The 14434-nt window shown below is 37.8% G+C and overlaps 1 long non-coding RNA gene across 1 annotated transcript in view; it reads right to left on the reverse strand.

Moving 5' to 3' along the window:
* Positions 1-6861: 6861 nt before the first annotated feature.
* The window catches only part of LOC132344987 (uncharacterized), a 30571-nt gene continuing 22998 nt past the window's right edge, over positions 6862-14434 (reverse strand). Inside the window, exon 4 of the long non-coding RNA XR_009494086.1 lies at positions 6862-8328. This is a non-coding gene — a long non-coding RNA (uncharacterized lncRNA). The remainder of the gene's footprint in view (positions 8329-14434) is intronic.

A 14434-nucleotide genomic window follows, 5' to 3' on the forward strand; every position in this document is an offset into this window, starting at 1 on the left:
GTCATCTTAGTTAAATTCACCCGTTCCAGTCCATTTTAGTTCATTGATTCCTAAAATGTTGACATCCGCCTCAGTCAGTATATCCTATCAAGAAGCTTTCATAGGCCTCTTATCCTTCTCCACCAGAGGGCTGCTGCTGCTGCTGCTAAATCGCTTTCAGTCATGTCCGACTCTGTGCGACCCCACAGACAGCAGCCCACCAGGCTCCCCTGTTCCTGGGATTCTCCAGGCAAGAATACTGGAGTGGGTTGCCATTTCCTTCTCCAATGCATGAAGGTGAAAAGTGAAAGCGAAGCTGCTCGGTCATGTCCAACTCTGAGCGACCCCATGGACTGCAGCCTACCAGGCTCCTCTGTCCATGGGATTTTCCAGGTAAGAGTACTGGAGTGGGGTGCCATTGCCTTCTCAGGGCACAGAGACTGAAAACCACAATCACAGAAAACTAACCAATCTAATCACATGGACCACAGCCTTGTCTAACTCAATGCAACTATGAGCCATGCCATGTAGGGCCACCCAAGACAGATGGGTCATGGTGGAGAGTTCTGACAAAATGTGGTCCACTGGAGAAAGAAATGGAAAACCACTTCAGTATTTTTGCCTTGAGAACACCATGAACAGTATGAAAAAGCAAAAAGATAGGACACTGAAAGATGAACTCCCCAGCTTGGTTGTTGCCCATTTTGCTACCGGCAATCAGTGGAGAAATAACTCCAGAAAGAATGAAAAGCCGGAGCCAAAGCAAAAACAACACCCAGTTGTGGATGTGACTTCTGATGGAAGCAAGGTCCAATGCTATAAAGAGCAATATTGCATAGGAACCTGGAATGTTAGGTCCATGAATCCATGCAAATTGGAAGTGATCAAACAGGAGATGGCAAGAGTGAGCTCTGACATTTTAGGAATCAGCAACTAAAATGGACTGGGATTCTGATCAAATCTTTACTAAATCTGACAAGAATTAACTTCTTTTTTTTTTCTATTTATTTTCAATTTATTTATTTTAATTGGAGGCTAATTACTTTACAATATTGTGGTGGTTTTCACCATACATTGACATGAATCAGCCACAGGTGTACATGTGTCCCCCCGTGCCAAACCCTACTCCCACCTCCCTCCCCATTCCACCCCTCTGGGTTGTCCCAGTGCATTGGCTTTGAGTGTCCTGTTTCACAAATCAAAGTTGGACTGGTCATCTATTTCACATATTACTTAGGTCTTTCCCTCCACGAATTTAGTATATTTCTCTCTCTCTCTCTCTGTATATTATATTTTGTTTTGCATATAAATAATTACATTACTTGCTACCACTAGCACTTTTGTGCTTTTCCTCTACATTTCTTATGCCTTCATTTTTTTTCTTACATTTTTTTCTGTATCTGTTGAACAAAAATCATATAATTTTCTTGCTTGAGAGGCATTACTCAATACATTTTTTTCCCCTAATTCTGAACTAAACTGACTTCTGGAATATTCACTACTTGGTCATAGTGTATTTTTTCCCACACACTGCTAAGTTCAGTTGCTAATATTTGTTTAAGATTTTATAATACTTGTTCATGAGTGATTCTGACCTGTACTATTTCTCATTCTTTAAACTGTTCTCATCTGGTTTTGTTATTACAATTATACAAGACCATTATGGTTTCCCTCTTTCCCTCTATGATCTGAAAGACGTTTTGTACTGTTTGCATTTTCTAATCCACGGATGTTTGGTAAAAGTTACCTACAAAATTAGGCTTGTTATTTTCATCATAGGATGTTTTTTAAAACAGTATTTAAATTCTTCAATAGTTACAGAACTATTCAGTTTTTCTGTTTCTTATTGAATACAGTTAACTTTATATTTCTTCTAGGAATTAAATATTTCATAAGCTTTCAAATGTGTTAAATAAAGTTAATCATAATTTTATTTTACCTTTTTACCCCTGTTAAAACTGAAGTTAGAGCATACCCTTTCAAAGTCTGATGTTTATGCCTTCTCTTTTTCCCCTTATTTTAACAAGATTATTTCTTTCTTTCTACTTGACAGGTATATTCTTTTTTATTTTTCTCACTTAAGTTGTATGCTGCTGCTGCTGCTGCTAAGTCTCTTCAGTCATGTCCAACTCTGTGCGACCCCATAGACAGCAGACCACCAGGCTCCCACATCCCTGGGATTCTCCAGGCAAGAACACTGGAGTAGGCTGCCATTTCCTTCTTCAATAAGTTGTATGCATGGTACATCAATTTTCAGGCTTTATTCTCTTCCAATATAAGTAGGCAAATCTATAAATTATCTCTTAAGCACTACTGTAGCTATATCCCACACACTTTTATATATGCTGCTTTTCTTAGCATGCAGTTATACAAATTTAGTAAGGGATATAGAAGTGTGTTTTAAAATTTCTAATGTGAAAATAAACAAAAAGATTCTCCCACTGAAAAATTTTAAAAATAAATAAAAATAAATTTTAAATTAAATTTAAAAACTATTTTAAAATATATAACATAATACTAACCAAAAAATCAGTTGTGTTTCTTCCTGTACATTAACAATTGAACAATATGAAAAGGAAATTGAGAAAATTCTATTTACAACAGCATCAAAAAAGATAATACACTTTGGAATAAATTTAATTCAGGAGGTGATTTATATACTGAAAACTATAAAACACTGTGAAAAGAAATTAGAGAGAATACAAATAAATGGGAAAACATCTGTGTTCATGGCATTGGAAGACTTAATATTGCTAAAATAATATTGCTAAAATGTTAATATTACCCAAAGAAATCTACAGAGTTAATACAATCACTATCAGAAATCTAGTTGCATTTTTTGCCAAAAAAAAAAAAAATCCTAAAATTCACTTGGAATCTCAAGGAAACTGTACATCCAAAATATTCTTGAAAAAGAACAGAGTTAGAAGTCTCACACTTCCTACTTTTAAGGCTTCTCTGGTGGCTCAGAGGGTAAAGAATCTGCCTGCAGTATGGGAGATGCAGGATTTGATCCCTAGGTTGGGAAGATCTCCTGGAGAAGGTAGTGACTACCCGCTCCAGTATTCTTGCCTGGAGAATTCCATGGACAGAAGAGCCTGGTGGCTACAGTCCACGGGGTCGCAGAGTCAGACACGACTGAGCAACTAATGAGCATCACAAAACTATAATAATCAAAACAATGTAATACTGGCATAAAGACAAACATACACCAATAGAATAGATTAGAGAACCCAGGAATAAATTCTTGTATATATGGTCAAATGATTCTTGACAAGGGTGTCAGGACCACTCAGCAAGGAAAGGACAATCTCTTCAAAAACCTACATTGGGAAAATTAGATATCCACATGGAAAATTATGAAGCTGGTCCTTATCTTATAACATATACAAAAATGGATCAAAGACTCAAGAGCTAAAACTGTAAAAAACATACAAAAACACAGGCTTAAAGCTGTATGACACTGAATTTAGCAGTGATTTCTTGGATATGATACCTAAAGCATGGACAATAAAAGTAAAAATAAGTTAATGAGACTCCATTGAAATGAAAAACTCATGTGCACCCATGTACAACTGTGTAATTACAACCAACAGCATGAAAATGCAATTAATAGAATGCAAAAGAGTATTTGAAAACTACACACACACACATATATACGTGAATGTATGTGTATATATATATATATATAAAACACTAGAATATATTTTTAAAAAACCCTATACCTCAACAAGGGTGTCCCAGTAGTAAAGAAACCATTTCCCAATGCAGGAGATTCAGGGGACATGGGTTCCATCCATGGGTCAGGACAATACCCTAGAGTAAGAAATGCCAACCTGTTCCAGTATTCTTGCCTGGAAAATTCCATGCACAGAGGAGCCTGGCGGGCTACAGTCCATGGGGTCGCAAAGAGTCAGATACAACTGAGTGACTGAACACGCATGCACAGCTCAACAACAACCAAAATATACCCCATTTAAAACATGTGCAAAGGACTTAAATAGACATTTTACCAAAGAAGATATACAAATGGCCAATGGGCATATGAAAAGATGTTCAACATCAGTAACCATTCAGTTCAGTTCAGTTCATTTCAGTTGCTCAGTCGTGTCCGACTCTCTGCGACCCCATGAATCGCAACATGCCAGGCCTCCCTGTCCATCACCAACTCCTGGAGTTCATCCAAACCCATGTCCATCGATTCGATGATGCCATCCAACCATCTAATCCTCTGTCGTCCCCTTCTCCTCCAGACCCCAATCCTTCCCAGCATCAGGGTCTTTTCCAATGAGTCAACTCTTTGCATGAGGTGGCCAAAGTATTGGAGTTTCAGCTTCAACATCAGTCCTTCCAATGAACACCCAGGACTGATCTCCTTTAGGATGGACTGGTTGGATCTCCTTGCAGTCCAAGGGACTCTTAAGAGTCTTCTCCAACACCACAATTTAAAAGCATCAATTCTTCGGCGCTCAGCTTTCTTCACCGTCCAACTCTCATATCCATACATGACTACTGGAAAAACCATAGCCTTGACTAGACGGACCTTTGTTGGCAAAGAAATGTCTCTGCTTTTAAATATGATGTCTATCTATCTAGGTTGGTCATAACTTTCCTTCCAAGGAGTAAGCATCTTTTAATTTCATGTCAGCAATCACCATCTGCACTGATTTTGGAGCCCCAAAAAATAAAGTCTGACACTGTTTCCAATGTTTCCCCATCTATTTCCCATGAAGTGGTGGGACCGGATGCCATGATCTTCATTTTCTGAATGTTGAGCTTTAAGCCAACTTTTTCACTCTCCTCTTTCACTTTCATCAAGAGGCTTTTTAGTTCCTCTTCACTTTCTGCCAGAAGGGTGGTGTCATCTGCATATCTGAGGTTATTGATATTTCTCCCGGCAATCTTGATTCCAGCTTGTGCTTCTTCCAGCCCAGCGTTTCCCATGATGTACTCTGCATAGAAGTTAAATAAGCAGGATGACAATATACAGCGTTGACGTACTCCTTTTCCTATTTGGAACCAGTCTGTTGTTCCACGCCCAGTTCTAACATTAGAGAGATGCAAATCAAAACTACAATGCAGTATCAGTTTACATCCATCAGGATAGCTACTATCAAAAACAAACAGAATATAGCCAGGAAGAATGTGGAGAAACTGGAATCTTTGCACCCTGTTGGTGGAATGTAAAATGCTGTAGCTGCTATGGAAAAATATATGGCAATTCCTCAAAAAAACACAAACCAAAAAAAAGAAAAACATCACTATGTGATACAGCAATTTCATTTCTCAGTATACATCCAAAATAACTGAAACTAGTATCCCGAAGAAATATTTGTACACCTCTGTTTATAGCAGTATTATTCATAAAACCAAGAAGTAGAAGAAACCCAAGTATTCACGGGCAGATAAATGAATATACAAAATGTGGTACATAGAAGGAAGGAAATTCTAACATGTGCTGCAACATGTATATACACTGAGGATATTATATTTAGTGAAAAAAGCCAGTCACAAAATAACCAACACTGATTTCATCTGTACAAAGTATCTAAAGTAGTCAAATTTACAAAACAGAAAAGTAAAATTGTGATTTCCAGGGGCCCTAGGGAAGGAGAAATAGGTAGTTGTTTAATTGGTATAGAGTCTCAGCTTTGCACTATGAAAAACTTCTGGAGACTGGCTGCACCAGCAATGTGAATACTTAACAAAGAACTGTACACTTAAAGGTGGTAAGATGTTTTATGTATTTGCAATTTTTAAAAAACCTAAAGTTGTTCTCTAACTTAAAAATTTTATGACTATGGTTAAGCCAATAAAAATGTGTGATGGACCCAAATGCAAAACAAAACAAAAACTACAAGTGAGATATCATTTCAAAAATGAGAAAAACATGAGAAAACATTCTGCCTGCAGGGCTTTGGGGAAACAAGCATATTCATACATTGCTGACAGGGATCCAAATTAGCATAAACCTTTTTGGTGAGAAATGGAGAAATATCTGGGACTTCCCTGGTGGTTCAGATCATAAAGAATCTGCCTGCAATGCAGGATATCCAGATTCAATCCCTGGGTCGGGAAGATCCCCTGGAGAAAGGAATGGCTACACATGCCAGTGTTTTTGCCTGGAAAATTCCATGGACAGAGGAGTCTGGTGAGCTACAGTCCATGGGGTCATAAAAAAGTCAGACACAACTGCGCACTGGTACCCAGGTAGAACTATCTAACACAATTAGGAATGTGCTTACCTTTTGACTAAGTTTCACCTCTAGAAATTTACCTTAAAATACTCCTCCAAAAAAAAAAAAAAATGCTCCTCCAACAATATGAAAGTAAAGCTGCACAGTACAGCTTTGTTTTGTAACTGCAAAATGTTGGAAATACTCTAAATTCCCAAATATAGGTAAGTAGAATAAACTATGGCATATCTGTATATTTTATACAGAAATTTATACAAGCAATGTTTTACATATATATTCATGTGTGTGTGTGTGTATATTCTCCAAGGTGTATAAGATTTCAGATTCCTGGGCCTAATATGTGGACATTTCACTAGTTTTTTTTTTCTATTTGTTTTCATGTTGGTGTCCAAAGTTTCACTGCTATCAGCACTATATAGATGTGCTAGTCTTACTTGTGCTAAGTATTATAACAATAATCTGAAAATCTGATTTCATATATGTAAGATGACACCATTAGGTTGCTTTAATTTACACTTCTCTAATACAAAGGATAAGTAATTTTTTATATTTGTATATTATTTGTTGGGTTTCCCTGGTGGCTCAGTGGTAAAGAATCTGCCTGAGAAGCTGGAGATGTGGGTTTGACCCCTGGGTTGGGAAGATCCCCTGGAGAAGGAAAAGGCAATCCACTTCAGTATTCTTGCCTGGCAAATCCCATGGACAGAGGAGCCTGGTGGGCTACAGTACATGGGGTCACAGAGAGTTGTATATAATTTAGTGACTAAACAGCAACAACATACTAATTGTTGCTCATCTGTGGATTTTTTGAAATCTAAGAGAGTCATCAAAAGTATGACTTCAACAAGTCACTCATCAGTTCAGTTCAGTTCAGTCCAGTCGCTCAGTCGTGTCCGACTCTTTGCGACCCCATGAATCACAGCACACCAGGCCTCCCTGTCCATCACCAACTCCCGGAGTTCACTCAGACTCATGTCCATCGAGTCAGTGATGCCATCCAGCCATCTCATCCTCTGTTGTCCCCTTCTCCTCCTGCCCCCAGTCCCTCCCAGCATCAGAGTCTTTTCCAAGGAGTCAACTCTTCGCATGAGGTGGCCAAAGTATTGGAGTTTCAGCTTTAGCATCATTCCTTCCAAAGAAATCCCAGGGCTGGTCTCCACTCATATCTATCATCAAAATGATTGCTTTAGAAGAATTATTGATATTATTAATGAACAATGACATAGTCATCAATTTGATACCTTTAGTGAATCCTTTTTTTGATATCCCCTCTTTGACATGACAAACTTTTCAGTAATAGTCATTAAATAAAATTAATAATGGTTAAAAACAGCAGGAGAGGTATTGTTCAGATATCTCCCAGACCTCAGATTTTAATTTCTACCAGGTTTAAAGTCAGTTACAAGATTGGATGTTCATTTTTTTGTCCCAACATCCAAAGTCTACAGACAAAAACAATTATTTCAATTGGAGAACACTGGCATCTTTTTTTTTTTTTTTTCAGTGTTTGGTAAGGATTTATAAAATCATGAAGTTGTCAAGTATTGACTGCTTCCTTTGCTCTTTTCTCCTCTTCTTTGAACTGTAGAGAAAGGTTCATATTTATTCTAAAAAGATTCACTTCCTTTCTTAACTGGATTAACTCTCTTCATCTGGAAATAGTATTGACCAAGCAGAAATATCAAAATAGATTAAAATATCATTCACTGTCTCTTCTTCATCAAAGTCTTGGCTTTACTAGTATAATTTTCTTCTCCATTAAAAAAAAAAAATGCTGTCAGTGTTGACGCTTACTAACATTTCCTTTCTCTTCCGCATTGTCAGTGCTTATAGTAAATGATTCATTATTGTCTTTCATCCCTTTGTCATCTGAATCTTGTGTTGTTTCTCGTATGCATGCTTTGGATGTGCCAACTTGCACTCCTCACAATTTTTATAAAGTCTGGGCAATGTTGAAGGCATTACACATTTCAAAACAGATCCAGACACTGCTGAAATTGCCTCTTTTGCTTCTTGAGCTCCACTGAGTTGTTACCCTTTCATGTTGGCATTGGTTTTGACTTCAAATTACTTTATGAAATTCACAAAAAATTATTAAGCAGTTTCTAATTTTAGAACAATTTTCCAAATGACTGAAAGGTACTTCAAATTCCTGTAGGACAAAAGTGTAGAATTCAGTAACTTTTATATCAACCTAGTAGTTTTAATTTTGATGTCTTTTATCAGAATCTTATGCAAAATACTTTATGGAAATAACTGTCTAATAATTAGTTAGTGAAATTTAATATGACCAAAATATCAGAGGAAGGGTCAATTTATACAATGACTAAATTGTACCACTAGAACAATATTTTCTTGATTTGTTCTTTAGCTTAAAAACAAAAAGTTAAAGTGGAATATATTTCAATTTTTAAAATATTTTCCAGGATCATTAAAAATTTAACATATTAACTAAAATTTGTACTTTGGAAAGAAAAATATCTCACCTCAGTTTTCACTCTGTTCCACTGTTTAAATTTTAAACAAATAACAACTCCATGTAGTATTACAGAATAACAAAATTGAAGTAACTATACTGTTTCTTCATTTTTACAATTACAATGCTATTATTGCTTATTTCAAATACAGTTTAAATGCAGGAATGTATTGTTCTACAAGGATTGCAGGTGAAATAGTACACAGAGTACACACTCAAATTATTCAAATTTTATTAAGTTATGCTTGGAATGAATACATATACCTGAGTCTGACTGTGTTCAAGCTTAAGCATACAACTGGAAGTACTCAATATTAACTTCTTTATGGAATATAGTATTTATTAAAAATTAAGTTTAAAATGTGCTAATTAAAAGCTAAAATATAAATTATTGAAAAATCAACATTAACCATGGCAGTTATCTAGCTGGACAAACAAGGAATTCTGGGAGAAATATTTACCATGGATGTTCTTTAAAATTGCTAGCACATGGTGATAATATAAAGCAGATAAACTTTGAATGAGTTTATTTCAGTTACAAATTGTCTTTAGAACAATGTACCCAGGGTGGACTGTTCTCCATGCCCCATCCCAAGAATGCCACTAATAACAAGTAACACATGAATCACTAATTGAACTCATGTTTCTATTTCTTCAACTATGGCTTTCTGCACCCCTGTCTCTCTGCTATCCACCTAGATTCCAGGTACATGTATGTTTTACTTCCAAATATTATTCCACAGGCCCCCGCAGATCTCTTCATCCCTCTCCCTTCCAAAAAAACTTCTCTATGTTCTTCAACTGGATACTTCATCTTCAAGTTCACTGACTCTTGTATCAGCTCCATTAAAACCCATCTAGAGAATTTTTAATATTTCAAGTACTGCCTTTTTCAGTTCTATTTAGTTCCCCTTTTGTTCCTCTGCTAAGGATTTTCTATCATTGCATTCACTATGAGAAGATTTTCATTTACTTTTTTAAGTAGAGTTATAATCATTGCTATAAAACTGTCTATTAATTCTGACATCTGGGTCCTATCAGAATTGGTCTCCCCTAATTGCTTTTCTCCTCGAGAATTGGTCAGGTTTTCCTGTTTCTTCTTTGTTTATCAATTTTACCTTATATCATGGACACTGAAAATATGTTGTAGACATTAGATTCTTTCATATTCCTCTGAAGACCCTGACTTTGGATTTGTGTGTTTTAGCAGACATTTCTCGACTGGACTTCTACTGGAAACTCTGTGGTAAATGGTACCTCAAATAATCTCAACTCAGCTCTTTTTCCTTTCACTGGCTGCTTCAAATCTACCCTCAAATGTGTATCTCAAGGAGGAGCCACCAGAGATTAAGCTAGAAATTATCCATAGCTTTAGCAATACTCTATTTTTGGATTTCTCTTTTTCAGAATGTCTGCCCTCACTTTCCAATTACTGTGATTATTTCAAATTCTGTACTCTGGTTAGTTATTCAAGCCAATAAAATTGTAGATTTTTTCCATCAGAGTTCTAGATGTCCTGCACAGTGCTGCTTGGGGCCTGTCTTTGCAAAAGTCATAAAAATATGAAACTCACTTAGCACCATCTCTTTCTTCCAAGCATCGTATCCTCTGTAGAGTCTGTCTGTTTTTGGTCCATCTTTAGAGCGTTTAGATAGATTTTACAATTATTTTTTTTTTCCAGAGCTTATATGTACTATCTCTGAGAGAATTTTTCCAATAGGAGCTACCTGGCCACAAAAACTCATATTTTTCATTGAGGATTTCTATTTTCTTCTTTCCTTACTCTCCTCTTATAGCATCATTTTACTTTTTTGCTATCCTGTGCCAGAAAATGCTTTGGCTTAAGTTATGCACTTGAATTAGAGATAGCTTCATCATTGGTGCTAGGGTACCAAGGCTGGTGTATTAGTTTGTTAGGGCTGCTATAACAAAATATCACAGACTTATTTTTGCACAGTTCTCAAGTCTAAAATCAGGTGTCAGCAGGTTTGGTTTCTTCTGAGGACTGTCTCCTCAACTTGCATACGGTCACCTTCTCACTTCACTTGCAGACAGCCCCTCACATGGCCTTTCTTCTGTGTATATGCATCCTTGACATTTACGTGTTCTAATCTCTTTTCATAAGGACACCAGTATACCTGGAGTAGAGCCCACCCCAATGGCCTCATTTTTAACTTAATTATTACCCTTTAAAGACCTTAATTCTGTATCTGGTTACATTCTGAGGTGCTGGGGTTAGGGTTTCAACATATGAATTGGGTAAAATGGGGAGGGACACAAATTCAGCTCATAATAGCCTGCCATCTCTTCTTCATATAATTTTTATTTTGGGTGTGCTTTCCAAAAAATACTTTGACATAGTATGTTTAACCACATAGTGTACATTTTACCTAGAAGAGGTCCACAGCCAGTTGGTTTCCTTACTGCAGGAGGACCTCCAAGTAGTTCTTGACACGTCTCCATTGTACCTTTGCCTACTTTTTCTTTTCTCATCTTCCTTTCAAACCTATTCCATTACTATTGTAAGTTTTACTAAAGGCAAAAGCCTCAAACTAGATATTTTCAATCTAAGGGGCTTGGCTCAATGCATCATTAATTCTCTGATAATAGCTTGAACACGGTTTCCAAATCATGAAACAGATACCATGAGACATTAAACCCTGATAGTCAAAATTTGACCAAGAGTTAAGAACCTTTGTTCTGGTCAATTGGGCCAGAAGTTAACCTCCTTGCTCTATGGAATTAAGCTAGAAATGGTAATAAAGAAGAGGAAGAACAACAACATAATATTTCAGGTTATTCCAATTTTAAATTATTGAGATTCAATGTCACTCTGCTTCCTATAAGACAAACTCTAAACCCCTTGAGCTTGGTATTTAAGTCTTACTACAAATTAAACTATATTTATTTTTCATATGTTATCTTTAAACTGAAAAACTCAACTCAAGCTAGTCTAGATTATTGCTTCCTCAGATTTACTTCATCCTTGCTTATACTGTGTCTTCAGTCTCTAATATTCCTCTTTATTCTCTCCATATACTGGAAATCCTCCTTCATGCTTCATCAGATCAGATCAGATCACTCACTCAGTCATGTCTGACTCTTTGCAACCCCATGAATCACAGTACGCCAGGCTTCCCTGTCCATCACCAACTCCCGGAGTTCACCCAGACTCATGTCCATCGAGTCAATGATGCCATCCAGCTATCTCATCCTCTGTCGTCCCCTTCTCCTCCTGCCCCAATCCCTCCCAGCATCAGACTCTTTTCCAATGAGTCAACTCTTCGAATCAGGTGGCCAAAGTACTGGAGTTTCAGCCCCAGCATCATTCCTTCCAAAGAAATCCCAGGGCCGATCTCCTTCAGAATGGACTGGTTGGATCTCTTTGCAGTCCAAGGGACTCTCAAGAGTCTTCTCCAACACCACAGTTCAAAAGCATCAATTCTTCGGCACTCTTCACAGTCCAACTCTCACATCCATACATGACCACAGGAAAAACCATAGCCTTGACTAGACAAAACTTTGTTGGCAAAGTAATGTCTTTGCTTTTGAATATACTACCTAGGTTGGTCATAACTTATAGTACCCATAAAATCCTATATCATCCACTGTGATTTTTCTGATTATTTCGGTCCACAGTAGAATGTACCTCACTCCATCACTTACTACACCTCTATGAAGCTGAGGTCTTCATTTACATAAGAGGGATTACTGAATGAAGTTCACAGCACAGTGGACATGGCCCTGGAGTCCTGAGCTCATCCTGTTCCAGTCTCCAGGGGCAACCAGCAGTGATGGCAGCAGCAGGAGGCAGAGGGGAAGCAGGAGCCACTGAGACGAGGAGGTGCACATATGTCTGTAGACTGTGGACCTAACAGGAGAGTTCCCAGACAAGATGGTAGAGTACAAGGACCTGAACTAACTTCTTTTCACAAAAACACCAAACTCACAACTAACCACTGAACAACAATTGACATAAAAAAAAAAAAAAGATATTCTACTTTCAAAAACAAAGAAGCCATGAGATGTTAGGAGGTGTACATTCATGATATCAAATTCCAGACCCACAAACTGGAAAATAATTGTATCTCAGAGGTTCTCCCACAGGAGAATTCTGAACCCCAGGTCAAGCTCCCTAGTTTGTGGGTATGGCATCAGGAGGAATCCCCAGAGCACTTAGCTTTGAAGGGGTTTGATCACAGGAACTTCACAGGACTGAGGGAAATAGAAACACCACTACTGGAGGGCACACAGCGGTTTCAGGCACACTGGGAGGGACCCCGGGGTAAAAGCAGTGACTTCATAAGAGCCAAACCTGTCCAAACCTACCTGCAGGTCTTAGAGGGTCTTCTGGAGATGTAGGGAGTGGCTGTGGATCACTTCAGGGACAAAAACACTTGTGGTGGATGTACTGGGGAGCACTCATTGGCAAAAGCAATCCTGGAGGCTGACATTTTGAAGCCAAGACCTGGTCCCAACCAACAGCCCAGAGGCTCCAGTGCTGTGATCTCTCAGGCCAAACAACCAATAAGGCAGGAACACAGATCCACCCATCTGGAGACAGGCTACCTGAAGTATTCCTGAGCCCACAGCTGCCTCTAAACACACACCTTGACACAGTCCTGTCCACCAAAGGGACAAAACCCAGTTCCATCCACCAATGGCAAGTATCAGGCCCTCCCAACAGGAAGCCTGCACTAGCCTTTTAGACCAGCCTCACCCACCAGGGGGCAGACACTAGAAGCAAGAGGAACTTGCTATCTGCTACCATAATTCCGCTACCTGTGTGACCTCAAACACAGAAAATTAACAAAAACAAGACAGCAGAGGAATATATTCTAGATAAAGAAACAGGATAAAATCCCAGAAGAAGAACTAAGTGAAGTGGAGATAGGCAATATAGCTAAAAAAGAATCCAGAGTAATGACAATAAAGATGATCCAAGATCTCAGAAAAAGAATGGAGGTACAGACCAAGGAGATACAAGAAATGTTTAACAAACAGCTAGAAAATTCAAAGAACAGAGATGAAAAAGGCAATAACTGAAATGAAAAATACACTGGAAGCAATCAGCATGACAATAAACGAGGCAGAAGAACAGATAAGTGAGTAGTCTCAGAATGGTGGACACAGAATGGTAGAAATCACTGCAAAATAACAGAATAAAGGAAACAAAAGAAATGAGGACAATGTAACAGACCTCTTGGACAACATTAAAAGGATCTACATTTGCATTATAGGAGTCCCAGAAGGAAAAGAGAGAGAGAAAGGACCTGAGAAAATATTTGAAGAGGTAATAGCTGAAAACTTCCTTACAGTCCCATACAGGATAAACCCAAGGAGGAACATGCTGAGACACATATTAATAAAATTTACAAAAGTTAAAGACAAAGAAAAAATATTAAGAGCAACAAGGGAACAGCAACAAGTAATACACAAGGGAATCCTTACAGGTTATCAGCTGATTTTTCAGCAGAAACTCTGCAGGCCAGAGGGAGTGGCATTAGATATTTAAAGTGATGAAAGGGAAAAACTTACAACCAAGAACATTCTACCCAACAAGACTCAGGCTCAGAAGCAACAGAGAAATCGAAAGCTTTATAGACAAGCAAAAACTGATACAATTCAGCACCACTAAACCATCTTTACAACAAATGCTTACAGGAATTTCTCAAGAAGGAAGAGAAAAGGCCACAACTAGAAATAAAAAAATTACAAATGAGAAAGCTCACCAGTAAAGGCAAACATACAGTAAAGGTGGGAAATCATCCATATACAAATT

The sequence above is a fragment of the Bos taurus genome, chromosome 3 (genome assembly GCF_002263795.3).
Source record: "Bos taurus isolate L1 Dominette 01449 registration number 42190680 breed Hereford chromosome 3, ARS-UCD2.0, whole genome shotgun sequence".
NCBI classification, from domain to species: domain Eukaryota; kingdom Metazoa; phylum Chordata; class Mammalia; order Artiodactyla; family Bovidae; genus Bos; species Bos taurus.